At 44.0% G+C, this 25,689-nt stretch overlaps 1 protein-coding gene across 2 annotated transcripts in view; it reads left to right on the top strand.

Annotated features, from left to right (window-relative positions):
- MAP3K1 (mitogen-activated protein kinase kinase kinase 1) overlaps positions 1-25,689 on the top strand; it is a 226,612-nt gene that overhangs the window by 1,571 nt on the left and 199,352 nt on the right. Inside the window, exon 1 of one of the 2 annotated variants that reach the window (XM_029576912.1) lies at positions 1,267-1,285. The exons of the other annotated variant lie outside the window; for it this stretch is intronic. The gene's annotated coding sequence lies outside the window, so the exon portion shown is untranslated. Of the gene's footprint in view, positions 1-1,266; positions 1,286-25,689 lie in introns of those variants that run through there. 2 annotated transcript variants of the gene reach the window in all.

Genomic DNA, 25,689 nt, shown 5'->3' with positions numbered 1-25,689 from the left:
TGCCTGGAGTTATGGAGCATAACTGTGGGCTGCCTCGCCTCGGATTCCAAGCTGCACCGGGCTCGGCACTCCTGCTGCAGCTTGCAGAGGCGGCTTTAGAATTGGAGGCGTGGAAACGCCGCTTAGGGGGCCGCCGTGCCTGATCTGCGTGTAGCGCTGCGTATCCTGATATCTCCATTCGAGGGTGGGGGCACAATCAGAGCACAGGGTTAGCCACCCTGCTGCTTTTTTTTCTTCGCAACTCGAATTTTTTGCCTTGTGCCTTTAGTTGAAACCTCCAATTGCCCTCAGCAACTCAAAACAAGTGTTTGGCTTACAAGTTTCTTTGTACTGTTGATTTCCCTTTTCAAAAGGTTTGTTACTGCAAGATGGTTTGTTTTAGTAAGCCAAGACGCCTCAGTTTAAAAAAAGATTTAAAGAACAGTTTATGCATTTCATAACATCTGTTGGTGCTTCCGGTTTTGCCTTCCTGTGCTTCTTGTGTAAGATTGTGTTGATCTTTTTTTTTTTTTTTTTTAGCTGAGGTCCGTGATTAGTGTTACAGTCAGCAAAAGGAGGTGGGAGAAATAGGGAGACGAGGAAGTGACAGCACATAGGGAGACGGTATTAGTTCTTTTCACAAAGTCCTGGTATACCTTGGGACATAATGAACACATCTAATTCCTCAAAAAAGTAAAACAGGATGGAAAAAAGAGCCACCAGAAGCAAGCTGAAGGTGGGAAGTAGTGGACCAGAACCCAGTGGTTGAGGACGGCATGTAGCATTACTCTGGCTGCCTTAACCACGTGGAGAGCTAGCATTTGTCAGTCATTGGTAGCCATGAGTTTCATATTGATTGTGTTCTTGTTTGTGTCGAGTTTGCATGGTTAAGGTGTGATCTAAAAGTGTTGGTAACTGGAGTTTTAAGTTCTGAAGTAGCACTCTAGTTTTGGAGGTGGGAAGCCTGAATTCAATGGCCTTAAATTTGTTTATGCAGCAATTTTATATACCACACCAAAAGAAAACTGTGAACACTGGGAGCTTTTTGCCATGCTGCCATTTTTGAAAATACAAATCTTTTTTTTTTTTTTTGTGTCTTACTTCTGCCAGATTTTGTGGTAAAGGAGAAATATATTCTGTTTTAAAGAATAAAACACTACAAATACTGTTTGTGCACTTTGATCCAAAGTGTTAGAAGCTATATTTCAAGGAATGCAGAAGCATTTTTCAACTGACCTGCACCGGGGATAAGAGCAATCAGCAGTCTGTTAGCCAGTGAATGCTGTTACTGTTGAGAAGAACGGATGTAAGCCTCTAAAAGAGCCAGGCTAGAAAAATTAACATTCCTCTGAATCATCTTGTGCCATTTCTTGTATTAACAGTATTTGTTCTGTTCTAATGAAATTTAGACAGTAGACGTCAAACATGAGAGAGAAATACCCAGAACGATTTATTAAAGAGCATTCATTTCTTGTATTTTTTTAGGTGAGGCCTGGCAGTTTCCACCTGCTCCAGTAGGTTTTCAGTTCATTCTGAAATTGGGGCAGGGATCCGGTACCATGAGATTTTTCTCTTTAACATACTTTAGTCCATTCCGTGCAGAGTCAGCTGTCATCTGGTGGCTTATGTACCAGAGCTCCTTTCAGCATCCTGCAGTCATGAGCCATAAATCTGGCCACTGGGGGTCGCTCACTGTTGCACAATGACTGGGGGCCCCCAAGAGGTTATGGACACTGTTTCTGCAGCATCTCTGGCCAGCTTGGAGAGTGGAAGGATTGACCAGGGAATTGAGTTCAGGCTGTGTGCATGGCAGTCCACAATACTGACACCGGCCCAGTCCCTCGTATTCATGTACTTATCCAACGTTCAAGCACAGTGGGACCTGATCATTTCTGGGATACTTGGTGTCTCCTCTGGGCTTAGCAAGTTAGTGGTGATTATAGCTGTAAATGTCATGCTGTGAAAGACTGGTTTCTTAAGACAGCTGTTGTAGCTCTTTCCACTAGTTTAAGGATGATGCTTGGATCCCTTTTTTTTTGATAGGTTGAGCTGTCAAGTTGGTTATAAACATAAGTCCCATTGAGACTGCCTCAACAACTTTCTAATAATAGATTTGTTTTCCAGTGCAGCTTTAATTTTTTAGAGTTTTTTTCTCTCATGTTTAGAATTGTTATGAGAAACATTTTCAGCAGTAGTTCTTCACGGAACTCATGCTTGGTGTGAAATGTGGATTAGTACTCTGTGGGTTATAATGCCAATGGATGTGTATACTAAGAACCTGCACCTCGCTGCGGGCAAGTGATGACTGTTCCCCTTTCATTTACCTGAGAACCTCCCAAATAGGCGTGCACTGTTGCTGAATCTCCCAAATTCTTTTCAACCTCTGCAAGTCAAATAGTAAAAAGTCAAAATAGAAACTGCTGAAAAAGAAGATACCTGTTAAAACAATCTGTGGCCTGAAAGATATTTGGCATACATAGAAAGAAATAGAGCCTCATGGGAACTCTGTTAACGCCCCTCACTGGGTCCACAACCAGGAATTTTTCCAGCCTTGGTAATGTACATGTTAGGGTACGCCATGTGATCTATAGAAGAATCAGTCTTTTCCATGGGAAGGTGGTTAAATTATCTTAGGAGGTAATGTGACAGAGTTAAAAGGTGGTGCTTTGTTGCAGCTAGAGTTCTTACTTTTCCCAAATCACAAAATAATGTTTTACTGTCAAAAATCCCTACAGCCCAGACTTACACAAGCTGTGAGCAGGAGTAAGCATATTTTAGATCAGAGTGCTCCAGGAATCACAATAAAATGCATGTACACAGAGGGGTGAATGGGTGTTTCACATTGTTACCTAAAATTCAGCACCTGGTTCCTGAAGCCATTCTGAAGTGGGGAAGAGGCTGGGTGTCGGATCTCCTGGGCAGCTAAAATTTAGTACCTGCTGCCCATCTGGTGGGGTGCAACCACCTGGGTCTGGGAGGATCAGCAGCCAGCCCCACAGGAGAAGGAAGTAAGTGAGGGATGGAGAAATCCTGGGAGAGGAAAGGGAAAACAAAGTCTAAAGAAAAGCAATAAAAATAAAATGGAAAAAAAAAAGATTAATAATTAATTTACAAAATATAAGGAATTCCAGCTCCCTACCCTCCTCACCCGTGGGCTCTTAAGAATTTTCACTGACACCTGAGTTAAAAAAAAAAAAAAAGTTTATACCCCTGGCAATATTATGTGTAGCCCCTGATTCACAGAATTGGCTCACAAAAGATAGTAGATTGGTAGTACATGCTTTTTTGTAAACATTTAAAAATGTGGTTTATCTCCTAATTGATACATGGGCAGAGATCATAATTTTAAAATACTCTGCCTCTGTTTTGATAAGCAGTGAGGGGAAACTTCACTGGCTTATGGAGGGTGGGGTGGGTTCCTGGAGTTTCATGTTTACATTCTCGGGGGCGGGTCATAGCAGGGGTGGAGTCTGTGTTGTAAAATGTTATTTTTAATTGTAAGTTCTTTTGATTTTGTGTGTGATAAATTTGTGTATTATCTGCAGCCTCTTGTTTTTGTATAATTGATTCTGCTGTGATTTGCTTTGTTCTGGCAATACTAGCAAAATTTGGAATATAATTATGTAAATTTCAATATACTTTTACTTGTCTGTTTACTGCTTACTGTTTACTTGTCTGTTTCTCAAGCTGGGGTACATACAGCACATCCCTTCTTCACACCACACATAACTCCATGTTGCATTCAAGCACTCATTTCTTTCAGCCATGCTCAGCATTACATGATAGGTCATTATGGAGAATATCATTTACTAGGGATGTGCAGTCATTTTTATTTATATGGTAGCTTATGCCTTGTAAATCCTTTTACTTTCATAACATTAGGTTTTTTGCCCAATACAACATTTATGCACACGAAATGCGCCAAAAAGGGAATTGAATGAACGACCGGAACCAAAAATGTTTGTGTCATTTCCCTTTTGTTTACTAGAAATATATTAAATATTTGCTTACATTAAAACAAAAATAAACAAGTGAAAATTAACCTCTTTTGTTGGGCTGAGTGGATGGTGTTGGAGCTGTGTGACCTGGTGTCTTTCCGCCGGCTGCACAAGAAGATAAGCCATACAGAAGAGAGACTAGCATGCCACGTCTTCAACACTATCTACAGATCAAAAGAGTGAGAGAAAGCAGACAGATATAGGGAGTAGCCGAAAAAGGACACTGACATAGCAAAGATTCTCCTAAGGGTAGCAGAAAGGAAACCTTAGCGCAGACAGTATACTCTCTAACCACTCGTATCTTAATGGTGCTACATAGAGGAAAAGGAAAACTAGTAAGAACACAAGTGAGCATGAGACAGAACTGTTTTTGCAACCACCCGCTTCCACCACAGTATGAAACTTCAGGCATAAAACTGCGCATGCACCACGGGTGGCACAACAGGCAAATCAGTGGACCACACAAGTATGCATGCGTAAATGCAGCCATGTTGTCTCTTGCATTCACGCATGCATATAGCCAGGCAAAAATGCTTTTGTGCTGTTTCTGATTGTTATTTATGACTGCTTTCTAGGATTTTATGTACTAAAAGTGTCACTTTTATTATGACGAGATTTTATTTTTCATGTATTTATTTTTGTTGATAATTGCGATTATTTTGTTATACTTCACCAAGAACACTTTTTTTTTGTGAGTAGGTGAGTAACATTTTAAATAAAAAGAAAAGTGGAAAATTACAGATTTAAATAATTTTTTCTCTGAGGCCAAGCAGGATGGTAGTCCTCACACATGGGTGACATCATCAGATGGTGCCCCGACATGGAAAACTTATGTCAAAAGTTCTAGAACTTTGACTTGACATACTGGGCATTTCCAGCATGACCTATACCATGTGTCCATGTGGGGATCCTCTTCAGTCTCTCTTTTTATGCAGAGCTGCAGCTTCGCAGTGTGCAAGCCCATTTTGACTTTGTAACCTTTTTTGCAAAACTTTCCATTTTTTCAAATTTCAAACTGTATTTTCTTCGCCTTGTTTGTCTGATCCCTCTCTGTCCTCCCCATAGTGTTCTTAGTAAGGATTTTCAATGTTTGTTGGTAAGTTTCCTTTCCTTTGGTATCCACCAGCCATCGACGCCCGTTGCCATAGATTTTGGTCTTGCTTCCTGGTTATTTCATCCCATTATGGCCACGTCTGGATTTAAGAAACGCCCTCGGTGCCTGAGGACCATGGTCATCACAGACTCCCATGATGAATGTGTCCTCTGCCTGGGGGCATTGCATGACATCTGGGGTTGCCGCAAATGCACCCAGATGACCCCAAAAGGACGTTGTCTTTGGCTTGTTAAGATGGCGCGCCTCTTCGGGTCAGAGAGGATCAAACCATCGGCATCGAAGGACTACGGAGCCATCTACATCAGTGGTGCCATTGGCTCATAGGGGTGCCAGAGATTGGCCACTGTTGGGCTCCTCCAGGCCGACGACGTCAGGTTCCTTGGCACTGGGGAAAGACCATGCCAAGCACTGAGGGAAACCAAAGAAGCATCAGCATCGGTCTGTGTTGTTGCATGGTGCTGGGCACGGAGATGTGCCAGCTTATGCAGTGATGCCCCCAAAGCGATCCCATGAAGAGGAGTGCCAGTCTTTCATTCGTGGTAGGGGTCCACGATGGTCTCCACCGGTCCTCATGCCAGTCACTGTTCCTCCTTTCGGTTTTGTAGAGAATCTGGTCATTGCTCCTTCCTCTCAGTTGGTGTCTGCATCGGGAATGTTTGAGGAGGAGCTCAAGTGGCGAGTGCAACTGTCAAGCAGGCAATGTGGGGGCATCGGTTATGTAGCACAGGCAGTACCAGAGCCAGCGCGCTCTATCTTGGAGCCACTATTGGAGAAGCTCCATGCATGCATTGGTGTTACCAACCCAGTGGGCGTCTGTTCCCGGATTGGCGTTGGTGCCAACGGGGCGCCGCAGCTTCCCCCTGCTGATACAGTGGTTGTGACTGGTTCCTCGGAGGAGGAAGCTCCACCTAAGCCGGCTGAGGTGCTGAGGCCTACAGCCCCCTCATCCAGCTCCACCAGTGCTTGCACCTCTGGATGAAGACCGAGCACTTAGGGCCCCATCCCCTGCCGATTTCAGTGAGGATGAGGGCCTCTATGACCCTTGGGGGATGACACCATGGAATCCTCCATTGATGGCTCTGAGGGTCTCCCCTCAGATCCTTCTCCACTAAAGGAAGTCTCTGCCTGAGGACTTAATCTTTGCAGGGATTGTGAGGGTGATGGTGGAGGCCATCCTGTTTCAATTACCAACAGAGGAGGATGCCAGGCACAAAATGCTTGAAATCCTCCAGTTTATAGAGCCTCCTAAGGAGATTGTGGCGGTCCCGGTGCATGTTGGGATGTGGGAACACCTCCTTGAATAAGAAGACTGACAGGGCTTACTTCATCCAGAAGGCTCCCGGGTTCGTTAAGTCACAGCTTCCCCACCGGGAATTCTTGTCTCTCTCTTAAGAGAGACAAGCGGTCTCTGATCCATTCCTTGGCGCTTTTGGTGAAGGATCTGAGAGTGATGGATGCTCTTGGGAGAGAGGTTTTTCAGGGAGCCATGCTTATTGCCTGCATAGTTTCCTACCAGCTCTACATGAGCCAGTACTCATGGGACATCTGGAAACAGGTTCAGGAGGTGACCGAGCAATTGCCTCAGCAGCAGGACATCCTCATGACTCTGGGTGTATAAGGGCCTGGAGTGCGGAAAACGCAAAGTCAGAGCAACCTACGATGTTTTTGAAATAGCATTGAGGGTGTCTGCTGTGGGAATTGGCGCCCACAGAATGGAGTGGCTGCAGGCCTCAGATCTCCAACCAGAGGTACAGGAAAAGACTTGCTGAAGTGCCATGTACTGGGGCGAATCTCTTTGGAGATAGGGTGAAGGATGTGGTGGCCCAGCTCCGGGACCGCCATGAAACCCTCCAACAATTCTCCACAGCACTCCGGACCAGTCTTTCTCTGCTAGGAGTTCGGCGAGATCGGGGCAGAAGAAGTCTTTCACCAGAGGAAGTACTATCCTCTGTCCCCTCACTCCCGTCAGCAGCATCAGGGCTCTTTTAGCCATCCAGGCAGAAGAGAGCTCCTAGGGCCCAGCCAGCACCTCACTCAACTCCAGAAATGGGGTTTTGACTGGGTCATAGGGAGCATAGTCCAGTTTACCCGTACATGGAGCGAGGGGGACTACATTTTTTTGCAAACCAGTGGCCCAGTATAACCTCATACCAGTGAGTTCTTCCCATCATCCCTCAAGGGTACCGATTGAACCTATTGAGTGCCCCATCAAACTGCCCTCCGAGCCCGTTTTGGGGGCCAGTAGCACACTATCTGAACTTTCCTCCTTCAAGGCTAGAGCAGTTTAGTCTGCTCTTCAAGAGCAAAGAGGGTGGGGATTCTACTCCAGGTACTTCCTGGTTTGAAAAAAAACAGGAGGACTCTGTCCCACCTTAGACCTAAGGGCCTTGAACAGATTTATCAAAAAGGAAAAGTTCAAGATGATTTCCCTGGGCAGCTTGATTCCCCTTTTCTTTTGCAAAAAGGGGACTGGCTATGCCCCCTCATTCTGAAGGACGCGTACACCCATATTGAGATCTTCCCAAGTCATCAGAAGTATCTCCGATTCAAGGTGGAAAAACAGCACTTCCAGTATCGGATGTTGTTGTTTGAGCTCGTGTCAGCCCCCATGGGTCTTCACAAAATGCCTTGCCATGGTAGCGGCGCAGACCCGCAGGCTGGGAGTGCATGTTTCCCTTATCTGGATGATTAGCTGGTCAAGAGCACATCTTAAGCAGGGGCTGTCAGGTCCATGTGCTATGTTGGAGTCACTAAGGTTCATCATAAACTACTCGAAGTCCCATCTTAGCCTGTCACTTCAGTTGGACTTCAAAGGAGCCCTGCCAGATACGGCTCAGGTAGAGGCCTTCCTGCCTCGTCAAAGGGCTGTCACTTTGTTGTGATAATCGTCAGAGATGCAGCAGAGCCAGCATGTCAGCCTGGCAAATGTTGAGGTTATTGGGTCATATGGGCTGCAAGTGTCCACTTAACTCCCTTGGCATGATTGCACATGTACAAGGCCCAATGGACCCTGAGGTCACAGTGGTGCCAGGCCATGCCAATCCTCCAAGATTGCATCAGAGTCCCCTCTGGGACTCTTTGCCCTGGTAGTGGGTACTTTCAAATCTGGAATGGGGATCTCTTTCCAAGTTCGTCCTACCCAAATTGTCTTAACCACGGATGCTTCCACCTGGTCTGGAGAGCTCATGTAGATAGGCTCTCCACCCAGGGTCTCTGATCTGACAAGGAAAGCTGTTGCCAAATCAATTTTCTGGAGCTCTAGGCAATCAGGTACATGCTATGGGCTTTTAGAGATCAGAGGTCCAACAAAGTTGTCCTGATTCAAACCAACAACCAAGTGGCGATGTGGTATGTCAACAAGCAGGGAGGTATGGGGTTGTACCTTCTGTGTCAGGAAGTGGTTCAGATCTGATGATGGGTCCTGATCCATGGGATGGTGCTCAGAGCCATGTGCCTGACCAGAATGGAGAATGTGTTAGCGGACAGACTGAGTCGTGCCTTCAGACTTCACGAGTGGTCCTTAGACCAGGGGATTTAGAATCTGATCTGCTGCCTCTAGGGTAGCCCGGACATGGATCTCTTCACGTCCCCCTGCAAAAGAAAGGTGCCTTTCTTTTGCAAGAATAAGGCAAACCAGCCTCAGACGTCTTTGCCCGACATTGGGGCAATGATCTTATGTACGCATATCCTCCTATTCCCTTAATAGCGAAGACTCTCTTGAAGTTTCTCTAGGACAAGTGGACTATGATACTCATAGCCCCTTACTGATTGAGAGAGGACTGGTTTCCACTCCTGTGGGAGTTGTCCATCCAGAGGCCAACCAGCCTAGGGTCCTCCCCAAATCTCATCATGCAAGATCGAGGCAGGTTGAGACATCCCAACCTCCAGGCCCTGTCATTCACAGCCTGAATGTTGAGAGGTTAGTTTTGCAACCGCTCTATCTTTCAGAAGATGTGTCTTGGGTCCTGGTGGCTTCTAGAAAGCCTTCCACTAAAAAGCCCTGTGGAGTGAAGTGGAGGATGTTTTCCATGTGGTGTGTGCAGAAGGCCCAAGATCCTCTTTTCTGCTCCACACAAAAACTGCTTGATGACCTTCTACACCTATCGGAAGCTGGCTTGCAGATCAACTCCGTTTATAGTTCATCTGAGTGCAATTGGCACCTATCACCATGGTGTAAATAGTACACCTAACTTTTCCAGCCTATGGTTGTATGTTCCATGCAGGGCCTGCTTCAGTTGAAGGCTCCCCTAAGGCCTCCTGCTGTGTCTTGGAACCTCAATATGGGGTTAGCTCGGCTGATGAAAACTTCTTTTGAGCTGCTGCACACCTATAACCTGAAGTACCTGAATTGGAAGGTTATGTTTTTGGTGGCGGTCACTTTAGCACACAGGATCAGCGAGCTCTAGGGCTTAGTGACTTATCTACCTTACACTGTTTTTTTCATGACAGGGTGGGCTTGTGTTCCTGCAGTGGTATTGGATTTCCACCTTAACAAATCCATTGTCCTGCAAACATTCTTTCCCAGCCTCCTTTCACACAAAGGCGAACGAGCACTGCACTATTTGGACTGCAAAAGAATCTTAGCTTTCTATCTGGAGCAGAAAGAAGCCCAAAGACAGTCCACCGAACTTTTTGTTTCTTTTGATAGGAATAAGTCGGGGATCACCGTTGCCAGGCAGACGCTTTCCAGTTGGCTAGCAGATTGTATCTTCTTCTGTTACGTCAAGGATTTTTGTTTAAGCTATGGCAGCGTCAGCGGCCTACTTGTGAACAGTTCCCACAGAAGAGATATGCTGAGCTGTGACGTGGGGTTCTCTCCACACATTCATATTACATCATACACATTCACATCACATTATTGTTTGAATAGGGATGGCTGCCGCGACAATAGGTTTGGCCAATCTGTCCTTTGGAACGTGTTCAGGCTGTCCCTCTCTTTCCCCCCCCCCCCTTCCCCGTTACCAATAAAACCAGTTGCTGTGCCTATTGCACATATTTTAGGTGTTTTGTTAGTCCCCTTTTTCATTAGGGGGGCAGTGTGTAGCTAGGGTTCACCCATGTGTGAGAACTACCATCCTGCATGTCCTTGGGAAAAAGCAGAGTTGCTTACCTGTAACAGGTCTTCTCGGAGGTCAGCAGAAAGTTAGCCCTCATGAAACCTGCCCATCACCCCGCAGAGTTGGGTTTTCACTATGTGAATTTCTTCTCCTATTTTTTAATCCTTGAATTCTCTCTCAAAAGACTGAAGGGGATCTTGCGTGGACGCATGGTATAATGCATGCTCATTGAGGCTCAGTTAAAGTTCTAGAAACTTTTTGACATAAGTTTTCCATGCCCGGCTTCATCCGATGATGTCACCCATGTTTTGAGGAATACCATTCTGCTGTCCTTGGAGAACACCTGTTACATACAGGTAAGCAGTTCCTGCTTTTTCTACCCCCCCCCCCCCTCCCCCCAACACACACTTCTTCAGCCTAGCTGCTGCTGTTTCTGACTCCTCTCAATTTGATACTGCCCTTTACCATCCTGGATTCCCTGGCTGGAGTTAGGTGCTGAATTGTAGGTGGCCAGGCTTTTTTTTTTCTCCTAGCCCTTATTAACCAGAGCTGCCTCCTGCAGGGACTAGAGCACCCTGTCATCCAGATGCTGTGGGAAGGGGGTTCTGGCTGTACCACCAGTCAGGAAAAGAGTTTCATCTTGTCTCTGCTTCTGATAACCTAAAACAAGGGAAACATGTCAGTTAAGTTTGTGTGTAAAATTTGACTACATTTACTACAAAAAATTGCTTTTTAGCATTGTCTGGCCCAGCCAGGTTCGAACAGGTATTTATTTATTTACGAAATTAGTGGCCCGCTGATCCACACCTCTCAGCAGGTGACAACTGACATACATAACCATAAGACTGCCGCATACCAATCTTATGGCTTCCACGGTGTGTAATGGAATCATGGGATGACAAATACTTCTGAAGGATCTTATGACTAGGTCTTCTGTTTTGGGGGGGATTTTTATATGGCAAAGCTCTGAACTCCAGTGGGCATTCTGAGCTGCTGAAACACTGACTTCTGCTGTTGCCAGTAGTAGAAGCCTGCAGTCTCCCTAATTAATCCAGCAGGAACCAGATGGAATTGGATCCTGTATTTAACATCCTCTGTGTTTCCTTGTTTCTGATTGTAAAACAGATCTGTTAGACTTTGTTTTTACATTCCTGTTTCTGACTTTCAACCTGCCTTAACGTCTACCTACCAGGAAGTTCACTTTTTCTTGTTCGTTCCTGTCTTCTGCAGTTCTTTCTTTGGACCTTGACCTTGGCTGTAATTATTGACCCTGAGTTTGCTTTTGCTTCACTGGCTTTCCAGGTACTGTCCTTAGCTTGTGTGCTGCTTCCCTAGCTAAAACTTGCATAGGCCGCTTTCACTTTGGCTGTGACACGCAAAATTAAAAACTAGAAATACAGGCAGACATAAGGGACACATCAAATCTAGAGTGCACCTTCCAATATGTCCCAGCACACCTGCAGTAAGAAAGGAGGTAACCTTGGTCCCTGGATAATGAGACTGGGGTGTGATGAAAGCCTTGATAACAAGATATGGGGGTCATGATGAAAGCCATATGTAACTGCAAGGGTGGCACTGTAGAGCAATTTGAAATAATTTTTGCCCAATTCATATCAGGTACATGCTATGGGCTTTTAGAGATCAGAGGTCCAACAAAGTTGTCCTGATTCAAACCAACAACCAAGTGGCGATGTGGTATGTCAACAAGCAGGGAGGTATGGGGTTGTACCTTCTGTGTCAGGAAGTGGTTCAGATCTGATGATGGGTCCTGATCCATGGGATGGTGCTCAGAGCCATGTGCCTGACCAGAATGGAGAAGCTATGAACTGCAGTACTTGATTTCTGTAAAGGTACATCAAAGCAGGAAGGTGTGGCAAGGCTTCCAGCTTGCCTGTCCTAACAAAGGAAGCATGTTTGCATTTGGTTGTGGAGAATAGACCAACCCTTTGGTTTTGTGGCCAGTTATGATCACATCTTTAAGTAGGAGATAGTTTGTTTGTTAGCTGAACGGCTATGTAAGCGTGACCTTGGAAATAGTTGTTTCATGTTAGCTGCTATGAAAAGGGCAGACTAATGCCTTTTGTGTCTCAATTCACCCTAAGTGTGCAGACGTATCGTTTCTCATATGTACAGTATGATGGTTGGTATCCCCCAGAACATTGCATATTGCGATAGGTGTCCTTTTGCACCTGAGAGAGAGAGAGGTCACTTAATGACTAGATGTGTCTCAAGGCCCTCCCCTCTTGTTTGTATAACTTCCTGTACAATATATAAATTATTTTAAAGTTTTTTTTTTATATTCCTCGTATAAAAGACATTTTGTTCTAGGCGGATCACAACATTGTTACTAACTTTAAAAGTACAGACATAATACAATCAAATACACATCCATAAAATACACACAGTCTTATACTTAATATGCATTAACATTTAATTTTATTTATGATAAAAAGGTCATAGTGGAGATTGAAGCCACGGAGTTGTGGAATTCCTGCTCACTGCAGCCATTGAGTGTGCCAGTAGAGGGAGGGCAACGCTGCTGCACACCAAGAGTTCAGAAACCCAGGAGTGGAGGAGAGTAAGGTGGGAAGAAGCAGGAGGCTGGAGGAGAGAGGATGGCACCGGGATGGGGAGTGCCCTCGGCATGAACTGTGGCCACTTCTGCTGTTCACCTGCCCATCAAGAAAACTGAGGGTGGGGAAATATGTTCCCCTTTCAGAAATATTATTGGGGGGGGGGGCCAAAAAAAGCTCTGCTACCGTAAACATAAAGTCAAAGTAATCATGGGCATGAGCATGACTTGCCACGTGTGGGTAGAAACCTTATCAACAGCCTATTATGGTATCAAACTTACGATGTGGACCAATGACAGGTGTGGATAAGATGATGACCAAAAGTCGAATGCTTACATTTCTTTGCTGTGGGATAAAAGTAGTGAGACTGGCCATGTCGGTTCAGAGCAGGAAAGGCGCACAAACAAGTTGTAGGTGATAAAAGGTAATCAATTGCCTGCCTACTTTCTGTGGAATGGAAATGCTTCATGGTAATTGTGGTACAGCTGGAAAGAGTCTGGTGTGGGGAAGGAAAAAGGTAATATAAACGCTCCCCATTATTCCCATTAATGCTTCTGGCAGGTTTCAGTTTTAAAGAGAAATGCAAAAAGTTGCCTGGAAGGAGAAAATGTGACAAGTTGGCTCCCTTGCCAATGTGATCAATGTGGTTTTTCGCAGAGGTATCAAATTCCAAGCATTTTTGAATGCTGTCCCAGTTTCAGTAATAACGGCCAAAACTGACCAAGGTTTTGAGCAAGCTTGAAAGCCATCCCGTAATACTGTGTATTAACTTTGTGAGAAGACCACTGTAAAACAGGAGCAATTGTAAACTGGTGTGTCTAGAAATCAGGAGGCCAGATGCCCTAAGGGTTTTCTCCCATTTTCTATCAGTGGGACAAATGCTTAGTATGGCCCCCATGTTTGGCATCTGAACCATGTGGTGCCTTACAAGAAGAAGCTCAAAGTACAGTGATCCCTCTTTATAACAAGCAGCCTGGAAACTTAACAGATTCTCACTGGCAGAAAATTTAGAAACATAGGCACGAGCACACTTTAGGAGTCTTTTTTTTTTTTTTTTTTTTCATTTTTAAATCATTTTGTGTAATTTATCTTTATTTAGACTTCTTTTCTGTTGCATTTTTTTGCTCTCCTCTTTTCTTCCCCTTCCCTCCTCAGCCTCTCCACTTCTTTGTCCTAGAAGTGGCTGCTTTATTTGGCCAGGGCGCAGGTGGCTCTGGCACCTCTGCCTAGGCCTGACCCAACTTAACCACAGTAGCTCCCCCTCTCTAGTCTAGGCTGGCTCCAGGTGCCAAGTTTTAGGCACCCAGGTGACCTGGTGTCTTGGGTTTTCCCAGATCTGGATTCTTTTTGTGATAAAATGGGTTCATGATTATAAGTAATCTGATATGCTGGCCATTCACAATCCAAAAATTGCAAGTTGGCACTTCATGGACAAGCAATACAGTGTCCTAATGTTTGCAAACTAAGCAAAAATAATTTTAAAATTTTTGAAGATTGTGAACACGAAAGTTTCCAGTTTCTCAAAATGTAGCTCTGTGCACTGAGAGAGAGTTTCATTACTATTTAAAGTTTCTCATCTCGTTCTATTTATATTACCTCTAAAAATGTTGCCTCCTGTTGAGGTCCTGAAGTGTAATGGAATGCACTCTTTCCATATATCCTCGGTGGTTAAAGGACGGCCTGGGAATATCTGGAGAGCTATTCCATGCCACATACACTAAATTCAGTACACTTTGCCAGGAGCAATCCATATCTGTATGTTTTTAAAAACTCTGCATCTTGATAAGTTTAATTTTCTGTTCCTTTTTAGTATAGGTTTTTTTCACTGTGTATGGGTTGGCTGTAAGTTTGTTTGTTTTTTTTTTTTATTTTATTTTTAAATTTTATTTTGATTCTTGACTGAACTTGCAGGTGGTTTTCCTTTCCTGGCTTATATAGGCTGGGACAATACAAACGATTCAGTCCATCCCTGCTGATTCCCATTCACTGTGCTTTAGTCGTCCCTGACTTCTGTGCTGGAAAAGGGAGATGTGACAACTATTATTTGTATGTTGACCTGAAGTAGCTCCAGGACACTAGAAGTGAGTTTTCTGTGTCCTACGCAACAAGAATTTTTCTAGAGTCAAGAAAGGAGTAAACTTTGTTGTGAGCAGGATTTGGAGTTTTCTATACTTTTTTTTTTTTTTTCTCTTGCTCAGTGGAAAACAGCTTATGCAAATGTTTTTTTGTTTTTGAATAGGAATTTGATTTGGAAAAGCCAATTCCAACTTTGTTTGGACAAACACAATCAAAGCTTTTTGCAAAGGCATGTTTGAATAGGTCTTTTGAGGGGGAAGGGTCAAAAGACAGGTTTTTTTTTTTTAAATTTCCCTAAGGTTTTTGCTATCCTAGATAATATAACCTTTCAGGTTTGATTGTATGCCGGTAATTAGACTGCCCAACAATAATATATGAAATATACCAAATTTATTTAAAGATATCACACAGATATACCTATATAGACAATAAAACTAAGCTAGCACACACACACATTCATACCCACAAATTAAAAAATATGTTGTATTGAGATACAGTATATAACTCTTTTTATGTTACCAATTGAGTTTACAAATACTTATAAAATTTCAATTGAGAATTACTAAATTACTACAAACTTTAAATTGGAATTATATGCTATTTGTGTCCGACAAAAGCAGATGCAAGATCTCTTCGTTTCACCCCTGTGTAATTCTATGACAAGTGGATAGAGAGTTGTAGTTATTTACCCTTTGTGTATATTTACCGTGGTAATTAGACTGCAGCAGATTTTACAGAATAAGTGTATTTGATTTAAAATACGTAAAATATTAAGCTGCTGCTTTTTTATATAAAAAATGAAAATTCTTTAATATGTATTATGATAGATAAAAACTGTTGGCCTAATCTTTATTCCTTTTTGTACTCCTATATCCATGGCTCTACTTCTTTTGTTTGACTCTGACATGGGTAGCTATCTCATCCATATTGCTGTGAATTTCCCATTGCAGGGAGACCAGAATCCACAGAGAAGCATTTCTTCCCTGAGTTAAACTGCTTCAGTGGGATCATGTTTGTGTATCTACGTGCATTATTAAATATATAGCACATGGTCCCACAACTGTCTAAAGAAAATAGATTATAACACACATTCTCCAAGGACAAGCAGGATGGTAGTCCTCACACATGGGTGACATCAGATGGATCCTGATGCGGAAAACTTATGACGAGGCACATGTCCATGTCGGGGACCCTCTTCAGTCTCGTCTTTTCCATGGAGCTGTGAGCCTTGCAGTTGATTGAGCTCTTAAAAATGTTGGCTTTTTGGCCTAATGGAAAACTTTTTTTTTTTTTTTTTTTAACTTTCTGTTTAGTTGCTGGGTCCCTCTCAGTGCCTTCCCATAGTATCCCCAGTTGGGTTTTTCAGCATCTTCGGGTAAGTTTACTTTTGTGATCTATTCCTCTGTAGTGGCGGTGTCTTGGTGCCTGTCATCATCGACGCCCACTGTCATCGATTCATTGGGCTCTTTGGCCCACATCCAGTTTTCACCGATGCCCCCAGTGCCCACGGACTGTATCAGTCACCGATCCGCATGAAGCTTTGGTGGCAGGTCACTTCTGCAGACTGCATGTTTTTTCCTATCTGGACGATTGGCTGATCAAGAGCACGTCTCAGGCAGGGGCAGATAGGTCCGTGTGCTTGACCATTCGGGTTTTGAAGCCACTAGGGTTCGTTCTCAACTACCCACAATCCCATCTCAGTCCGTCAATTCAATTGGACTTCATCGGAACCCTGCTAGACATGGCTCAGACCAAGGCCTTTGTCGTGCCAGAGGGCTGTCTCAGCGACCATTGCAATGGAAGTTCAACAGAATCAGCAGGTATCAGCTTGGCACATGTTGAGGTTGTTTGGCCACATGGCCACGACCGTCCATATTACTCCCTTGGCATGATTACAAATGTGCAGAGCCCAATGGACCCTGAGGTCTCCGTGGCGGCAACCCACACAGAGCCTCCAATATCACATCCAAATCACCCTGCCCTTCCGAGACTTGTCCTGGTGGCAGGTACTTTTCAGTCTGGAACAGGGAATCTCATTTCAGAGTCTTCCCACTCAAATTGTGTTAACCACAGATGCATCTACTCTGGACTGGGGAGTTCATGTGGATGAGCTTGGCACCCAAGGCTTTTGGTCTGCCCAGGTATGCTCTTGTGAAATCAACTTCCTGGAGCTTTGGACTATCAGGTATGCTTTCAGAGATTGGCTGTCCAACAAAGTTGTCCTGATCCACACAGACAACCAAGTAGCCATGTGGTATGTCAACGAGCAGGGACGCATAAGATCGTATCTCCTTTGTCAGGAAGCAGTCCAGATCTGGTCGTGGTCCCTGTCCAATGGGATGGTGTTCAGGGTCATGTACTTGGCTGGGATTGAGAAAGTGGTAGCCGACAGGCTGAGTCGAACCTTCAGATCCCAAGAGTGGTCCCTGGACTAGGGGATAGCGATTCGGATATTCTGCCTCTGGGGGAGCCCGGACCTAGGTCTGTTTGCATCCCCCTGCAACAGGAAGGTGCCTCTCCTTGCACAGGACAGATGGCAAACCAGCCTCAGATGCCTTCGCCTGCTATTGGGGTACAGGTCTTCTGTATGCATATCCTCAGTTTCCCTTCGTGGCGAAGACTCTCTTGAAGCTTCGCGAAAACAAAGGGACTATGATTCTCATAGCCCCTCATTGGCCGAGCAGGTCTGATTTTCACTCCTCCTTCAGGAGTTGTCCATAAGGAGGCCGATCAGTCTGGGGACTTCACCCAGATCTCATCACACAGGATCAGGGCAGCGGCATCCCACCATCCAGGCCCTATTGCTCAGAGCCTGGATGTTGAGAGGTAAATTCTGCAGCTGCTTGATCTTTTGGAAGATGTCTCAGGTCCTGGTGGCTATTAGAAAGACCTACAGACTGAAATGGAGGTTTTTCATGAGGTATGAACAGAAGGCCCTAGATCCATTCTCCTGCCCCACACAAAAAAACTGCTTAATTACCTTCTATTTATCAGAGGCTAGCTTAAAGACCGCCTCCTTTAGGGTCCTTCTTAGTGTGATTGGTGCTTACCACCACAGTGTAGATGGTACGCCCATCTCTGTACAACCTATAGTTGTATGTTCTGTGCAGAGTCTGCCTCAGTTGAAGCCTTCCACTGTGACTTGGGACCTCAGCGTGGTTTTAGCTCTGCTGATGAAAGCTCCTTTTGAGCCACTACATACCTGTGACCTGAAGTACCTGACCTGAAAGGTCATATTTTTGGTGGCAGTCACTTCAGCATGCAGGGTCAATGAGCTCCAGGCCTTAGTGACTTACCCACCTTATATAAAATTCTATCATGACAGAGTGGTCTTGCGTATGCACCCTAAATTCCTGCGTAAGGTGGTGAAGGATTTCCATCTTAACCAGTCAGTTGTCCTGCCAATATTTTTTCCCAGGCCCCATTTGCACCAAGGCGAATGAGCACGGCACAGTTTGGACTGCAAATGAGTCTTAGCCTTCTGTCTGGCGTGGATAGAAGCCAAGCTTTTTGTTTCTTTTGATAAGAATTGGTTGGGCATTGCCGTTGCCAAACACACTATCCAATTGGCTAGCAGATTGCATCTCTTTCTGTTGTACCCAGGTGGGACTGCATCTTGAGATTCATGTCAGAGCCATGGCAGCATTGGTGGCCCACTTGCAAGCAGTTCCCGTGGAGAAGACCTACAAGGCTGCAACGTGGAGTTCTCTCCACACATTCAAATCTCATTACTGTCTGGATAGGGATAGCAGACGTGACAGTAGGTTCGGCCAGTCTATCCTCCGGAACCTTTCCGAGGTATAGAACCCAACTCTCCTAACCTAGGGCTCGTTATTTGGGTTCAGGCTGTCTCCCACTCTGTTACCAATGCACCAGTGGTGTGCCTGTTGGCACCTGGTTAGGTGTCTGTTGGTCCTCTTTTGTGTAGGGGAGCAGCCTGTAGCTAGGGATTCAACCATGTGTGAAAACTATCATATTGCTTGTCCTTGGAGAAAGCAGAGTTGCTTACCTGTAACAGGTATTCTCCAGGGACAGCAGGATGTTAGTCCTCACGAAACCTGCCCACTACCCTGTGGAGTTTGGTTTCTCCTATTTTTATTTTTCATTGTAATTCTGTGTTATGAGTTCTAAGAGGGACCCCGCGTGAACACGTGGTATAGGGCACGCTGAGCATTGGGCTGCATCTGATGATGTCATCCATGTATGAGGACTAACGCCCTGCTGTTGGAGAACACCGGTTACAGGTAAGCAACTCTGCTTTACATGAAAAATCAATATTCAAGATCTTCTGCAATAAAAGTAATAATTGCTAAACAATTTTTGGTTTATTTTCTGTGAGAGTGATAAATGTACAAAGTAAAATATTTTTACACTTGTAATATGCGAGAAAATGATTTAAAAGTATATGGGGTTTTTTTGTTTGTTTTTTGTGACGACAAAATTGGTAGCAATTTTATTTACAAACAATCCGCTCTGTGCGGATTATATATATATCAAACAAAGCAAACCAAAATTATACAACGGCACAAAAATAAAAAATCATCTACATTAATGGGCTTACATAAAGAAGATAGCTGAGGTTTCACAAGCAGTTTTAAAAGCTTAGTGACTTAGTATATAGCAGAATTTGTTTGTGTTGTCAGTATAGTAGAGCTGTGAAACCTGGAAACCCTGGTCCAGATTCCTCCTCTGTTACTCATCAATTGCCAGTTACTTACCTTTCATGTAGTTGCAACCTAAAATTGTGTCCAAGTGATTTTATCTTTTTCAGCACTAGTGCTTTTACAAACAGTAGATCAGAAACTAATAAACTAAACAGATGTGACCAGGGACACTTACAGCAGATACACATGCATCCCCATGATATTCATTTTTGAAGGTTGCATAAATTTGGTTTAAAGATAGCTGCCATCAGATTTAGACCACACACTGTCAATTTGAGTAGCTGTTTTTGATGAGACAGAGGAAAGCAAATAAATGATTTTCATGACCCCAGGCAGAAGGTTAGTACAAATCACTGGTTCAATAGCTTCTGTACCAGTTAACATTTCACATTTGAATACTGAGTAATGGTTTTGACCTAGGACATTTCTACCAACTTTAATTGTAATAACATATATTGAAGTGACTTCAGGAGATTAGGTTTGGGCTATAGTCTCTTCAGAACAGATAGAATAATGAAAAACAGGGGGGAAGGATTACAACAGTAGGGACACAATGGGCACGGAAATACGAGGAGCTGAATTTTTCTATATATACAGACTTCCAGCTCAGAAACATGAGGTAGATTTGACATGATAAATGTGGTAGACAAAGGGAGTTAGAAATCACTTACAAGACCTGTCTACCAGATTTGAATTGGAATCTACTGCTTCAGCTAGGAGTGGAGAAGTCTTGGATGCCCTGCAAATGACATTCTTTAGACAACTAATTGAAGAAACATTTTGGAAGGGAGGCCATTTTGGATCTGGTATTGGCAAAAGGAAACAGTATCACTGATCTCATAGGAGCACAAAATTTGGGGTCTAGTGATCACTGTACATTGTGATTCAGTACAGTATTAGTCTCTGACTTGAACTGAAAAATATTACGACAAGGGTCCTGGTCTTAAGGAGGGTTAACTTCAAAATGATCAGTGATTTGTGTAGAGGATGCCTCATTAGGAATCTAGGATTGGAAGTATAGAGGAATTATGGAAAAGAAATTTCTGTGTAAGGCAGGTTAGCAAGGAAAAGAAGAAAAAGAGACTATGCTTTTCTGAAGAGGTAGTAGAAATAACAACAAAAAGGCTAGCATTCAGAAAATACAAAAAACATGAGGACAGACACAAATTTGGAAAACAATGTGAGGCAGAGTAGTAAAGAGGGGTGTTTTACTCAATCTGTATAAGCAGGAGAAAAAATCTTGAGAGAAGATGTAAAGCCAAAGGAGCAATAGTTAAGATAAAAGTGGGGGAAAGGAGGAGAGTTAGTAAGGATCGGTATAAGGCAGAAATCTTCCACAAGTTCTTTTGCTCACTTTTATTCAGCCGAGGAATGTGAGGTGCCAGAGGAAGAATGCAGGGCATAAATTATGAAATGATTGCAATCCCATTTTAAAAGGAAGAATTACTTGTAGTACTTAAATGAGCAGACAAGGCCATGGGACTTGGAGTACACCCCAGAATAGTGAAAGAGCTCAAGTAAGTGTTTGCTGCAGTTTGCACAGCTCTGCTGAGTTTCTTTGGAGACCGGGAAAATTAAGGATCAACAAAACGGTTTGAAGGCAAAACATTTTTACTGGGCTAACTTAATATATCTGTAGACCTACTCCATCAAAGAAGGAACAAGGAGGAGGCAAATAACTATAGACCTGTCATTCAAACATCCAGTAGTGGGTAAAGCTATGGAAGCGCTACTGATGAAAAGGATAGTTTAGTACCTTGCTTACAATAAGTAGATTACAGGACCTTGGACAACATTGTTTCACAAAGGGAAAATCTTGTCAGACTTGATCAAGTTCTTTTGATGAGGTGATAAGTGATGCATCAGGGAGAATCACTGGATATGGTCTGAATATGAGGAAGGCTTTTGACACACCTGGACAGAATATTAACCGAGTGAGGAACTAGTTAAGCAATGGGAGAGTGGCAGTCAGTGGAGTTCATTCCGGTGAAGGAAAAATGAGCAGTGAAGTACCTCATGACTCTGTGCTAGGGCCGGTTGTTTTCAATATCCTTATTCCTTTTTTTCCTGCTAGACCAGTCTGAATTAGTGGGATTATTCCACAGCTGCTGGAGACAGAGGACACACCTTTTCCTCTTGTGACATCACTCGTGACTATTAGGGGGAATATGATCTTAGGTAGTTGCCAGTAGTCTTTGTTTCAAACAGTTGTGGACACAAGCGCTCTTGCTACAGAAATTCCCAGAGCCAAGATTAGGTCTTAACCTGGTTAAGTAATTTGGGCTCCTGGGACAATAGCATTAAGGGGTTGATTTTTCCCAGTTAGTCTGTCTGCCCAGAGAGGTCAGAGTGGACCTCTGTGCTCCTAGGGGCCTGGATGACCACACTTAAAGGGGAGGTTCCCAGGTGTGTGAACTTGGGGAACCTTTAAGGCATCCTTGACCATCTCTCTCTCTCCTGCCTCCAGCCCACCTGCTTTGTTCCTTTTTCCTCTTCCTCCCTTGGCTGTTAAAGCTCATTTGGGGGGGGGGGGGGGAATCCTGAAGAAAAAGGAAGAGCCTCACCTCATGTTGCAGAAAAGCATAGAGTTATAGGGCCAAATGCAGGAAATAAGCAGGCCTTGCCGGTTCCTTCAGAGATGGCTAGTAGATTTAGGAGCATCGCAGGGGAAGGGAGTGACCATATACAGTGGCTCTAAGATAGAGCAGAAGGGATGGATGTGTGCTTCGCAGAAGTGTTCTCTGCACCCGTTTTACAAAAGCATGATGCAGGACACAGGTGCACTTCTTGTGGCACCAAGCGACTTCCTTTTGTTGCGAGGTCTTTCTACGTTGTTTGTGACTGAAAGCAGGGGCTGGCTCTAACAGTACTGATTCTTGAATGGGAGCAAGGGGCCTACTTAATGTACTTTGTAGTTCCAAAGCGAGACTGCTCCTTTCAACCCGTCTTAGACCTAAAAGGGGTCAGCAAATGTCTGTGTATACCACATTTCCAAATGGAAACTCTTCGATCCCTCAGGAAAATTCCTCATCTTTCTGGATCCAGTGGAGGCTTTTTTCCACATTCCTATATGGAAGACTCATCAGAAATATCTCAGGTTCTGCATTCTAGGCTGGCATTTTCAATTTCAAGCTCTTCCTTTCAGGCTTGCAACTGCTCCAAAAATATTCGCCAAGGTGATGATGGTAGCAGCAGCACTATGCAAACAGGGAATAATGGTACACTCATATCTGGATGATTGGCTCAGTGGATCCAAGTCCTTTCAGGAGAGTCAACAAACTTCACTGGCAATTTGCCAGCTCTGGGTACCTCTAGAGTATATAGTGAATGATGCAGAGAGCAGCCTGTCACCTCACAGTCCACAGAATTCCATGGGGCCTTCTATGAATCCAGGTCAAAAATGTTACCATGACTCACAAAAGATACTCAAACTGACAACTTGTGCTTGTCTTCAAGGCATAGGAAACACCCAGAATATGGGACTATCTACAATTTCTGGGACTCATGATGTCTACCCTGGGGTTAGTCCCTTGGACCGGGGCACAAATGTGCCCGTTGCAACAATTTTTCCTCTCCTACTGGTCTCCGGTCTCACAGAACTATGAGTTCAACCTTCCTCTATCTCAGTGAATGATTTAAAGTCTGGACTGGAGGTTGGTGTTCATGAACTTGCAAAAGGGGTTGCAGTTGGAGCCATCTGAATGAGTCATCCTAACCTCAAGACACCAGCTCACATGGATGGGGAGCTCACTGTAAGGATAAGACAGCACTGGGCCGCTGTATGGCAGAAGAATCATTTTGATCAACAGACAGACTTGAATGAGGGCTATCAGATTGGCCCTAAAGCTTTCTACCTATGATAAGAGGAAGGGCAGTCAGAGTTCTTTCAGACGGTACCACAGTAATGACATATATATGAACAAGCAAGGAGGCACCTAGTGGGCAGCACTTGTGGGGGAGACGAGCCCACATTGCTGGAAGCAAGAACATTTCAGGCAGACTTCTTCAGCAGGAACAGGCAGGATCCACGGGAATGGGAACTCGACAAAGAAGCCTTTCAACTGATAGTAGACTGGTGGGGCCCTCTGTTCATGGATCTGGTGGCGACTCAATCAAACATCAAAGCCACATTCTTCAGCAAAAGAAGAGAACATGGATCCAGTGGAATATACACCCTGATCAAACCATAGCCAAAGGGAACTTCCCTAGCTATTCATAGGCAGAATAAAAAAATAATTCTACAACAGTGAATCTGTTAGCACCTGACTCGACTGGCCAAAACAACTCTGTGGTATGCGGACCTGATGAGGATGTTGGATGGGCACCTCTGTGGGCCTTCCCAGGGAGTGTGGTTTGCTACTTCATGGTCCAATCGGGATGTAAGACCCTGCTCATTTCTCACTCATGGCCTGTCCTCAAGAGGGAATGGCAACGCAGAAAAGGCTACTCCTCTATAGTTGTATTGATGATGAAGGTAGGTAGAGATCTTCTGTCATCACCTCAAAACCTTGCCTTGGAAGGCAGATGTTGCAGATGTCCAACCCTTTTTGTAGGAAGCTTAGGATAAGGGCTTAGCCATCAACTTCCTTGAGGTACAGGTGGCTGCCATATCTTGTTATAGGGATACTGTCGGGGGACTTCAAGTGGCAGCACACCCAGATATAATCTGGTATTTACAGGGAGTAAAATGAATTTGTCCCCCATTCAGACCATTGGTCTCTCTGTGGGATCTTAACCTGGTGCTAGATGCTCTCACAGGCCCTCTTTTTCACACTCAAAACACACACATTTGAAGAATCTCCCTAAAAAGAGGTTTTCTCATAGCTATTTGTTTGGCTAGACATTTGTCAGATCTATGGGCTCTTTTGTGCACTACCCGTATTTAGTAATTTCAGCAGATACCATTACCTTTCAACCAATACCTATCTTTCTGCCCATTGTGGTTCCTTCCTTTCACTTACATCAATCCATCTCTCTTCCAGCCTTCAGAGATACCAGGAACTGGAGGGATGACAGGAGATTCCACCTCCTGGATGTAAGGTGCATCTTGTTAATGTATTTGAGGGTCACAAATCATTTCCAAAAAATGGACAGGTTGTTTGTCCTTTTCAGAAGCCCTTGGCAAGGGGAGACAGCATTCAAAGCTATGCTAGCCAGATGGATCAAGGGGTACCCCCACTAGTTCAAATTGATCTAGAAGGAAGTAAAGGAATGTAAAATGTAACCTTACTTGTTAATTTCCTTTCCTTGAGTCTTGCTAGTCCAGTTCTTGCCCGGGATCACAGGCTGCTAGGATGTATCAGACTGTCGGAGTATGACCCTTTCTGTCTTTCTTTCTTAGCTCCCTCTGTAACTTTAAAAGAAAAATGAGAGGGGATATATTTTTTTTTTCTTTGCAGAATATTACAGAATTGGATAGAGGAAGATTTCCCTTTTTTTTTTTTTCTTATTTTTTTTCCAGATTATATTCCTTTTAACATGTTTCATGGTTCTCATTGCTCTGACAAAAGACTGCTGGCAACTGCCTAAGACATCACCTCCCTTATAGCCACGGATGATGTCATAAGGGAAAAAGGTGTGTCCTCTATCTTGGATAGCTGTGGAGCAAGTAATCCCACTAGTTCAGATTTGTCTAGCAGGATTCAAGGAAAGGAAATTTAACAGGTAAGGTTATATTTTGCATTAGTGACATTGCAGAGGGACTTGTTTCTGTTTCCCCCCTGATTTTCAGGATCTGTCTGTCCCAGAAATTGAACAGATTATCTCCTCCATTAATTCTTCATTCTGTTCTCTAAATTCATGTCAACTGCCAGTCCTGTTAGATATCAAGGAGGTTACAGCTTCTATGATCTGCAAGATGGTTAATCTCTCACTGTCAGAAGGTAATCTTCCTTCCTCACTGAAGCAGTTAGCGATCTGCCCTTTGCTACAGAAATCTGATTTAGATAATCAAGATTTATCCAGTTATCGTTGAATTTTATCCTGCTTTTCTTTCAAAGATTGCATCATCTGTTCATCAGTTGGATCAGTTTCTACAAGACAATCTCATTAAATCAATTTTATTTTGGATTTAGGAAACTGTTAAACACTGAATTATCCTCTCCTGCCTTGATACACTCAGGAGAGGTTTTGATAGGGGTCAAAGTTACAGCATTTGACGCAGTAAATCATGCTGTTCCTCTTTACCGCCTGGGAGAGTTTGGCATCGGTGGCAAGATTCTGGACTGG

Source organism: Rhinatrema bivittatum, chromosome 1 (genome assembly GCF_901001135.1).
Source record: "Rhinatrema bivittatum chromosome 1, aRhiBiv1.1, whole genome shotgun sequence".
Taxonomy (NCBI): Eukaryota; Metazoa; Chordata; class Amphibia; order Gymnophiona; family Rhinatrematidae; genus Rhinatrema; species Rhinatrema bivittatum.
The sequence above is the reverse complement of the archived record's forward strand: the minus strand, read 5'-3'. Positions and strand labels throughout refer to the sequence as shown.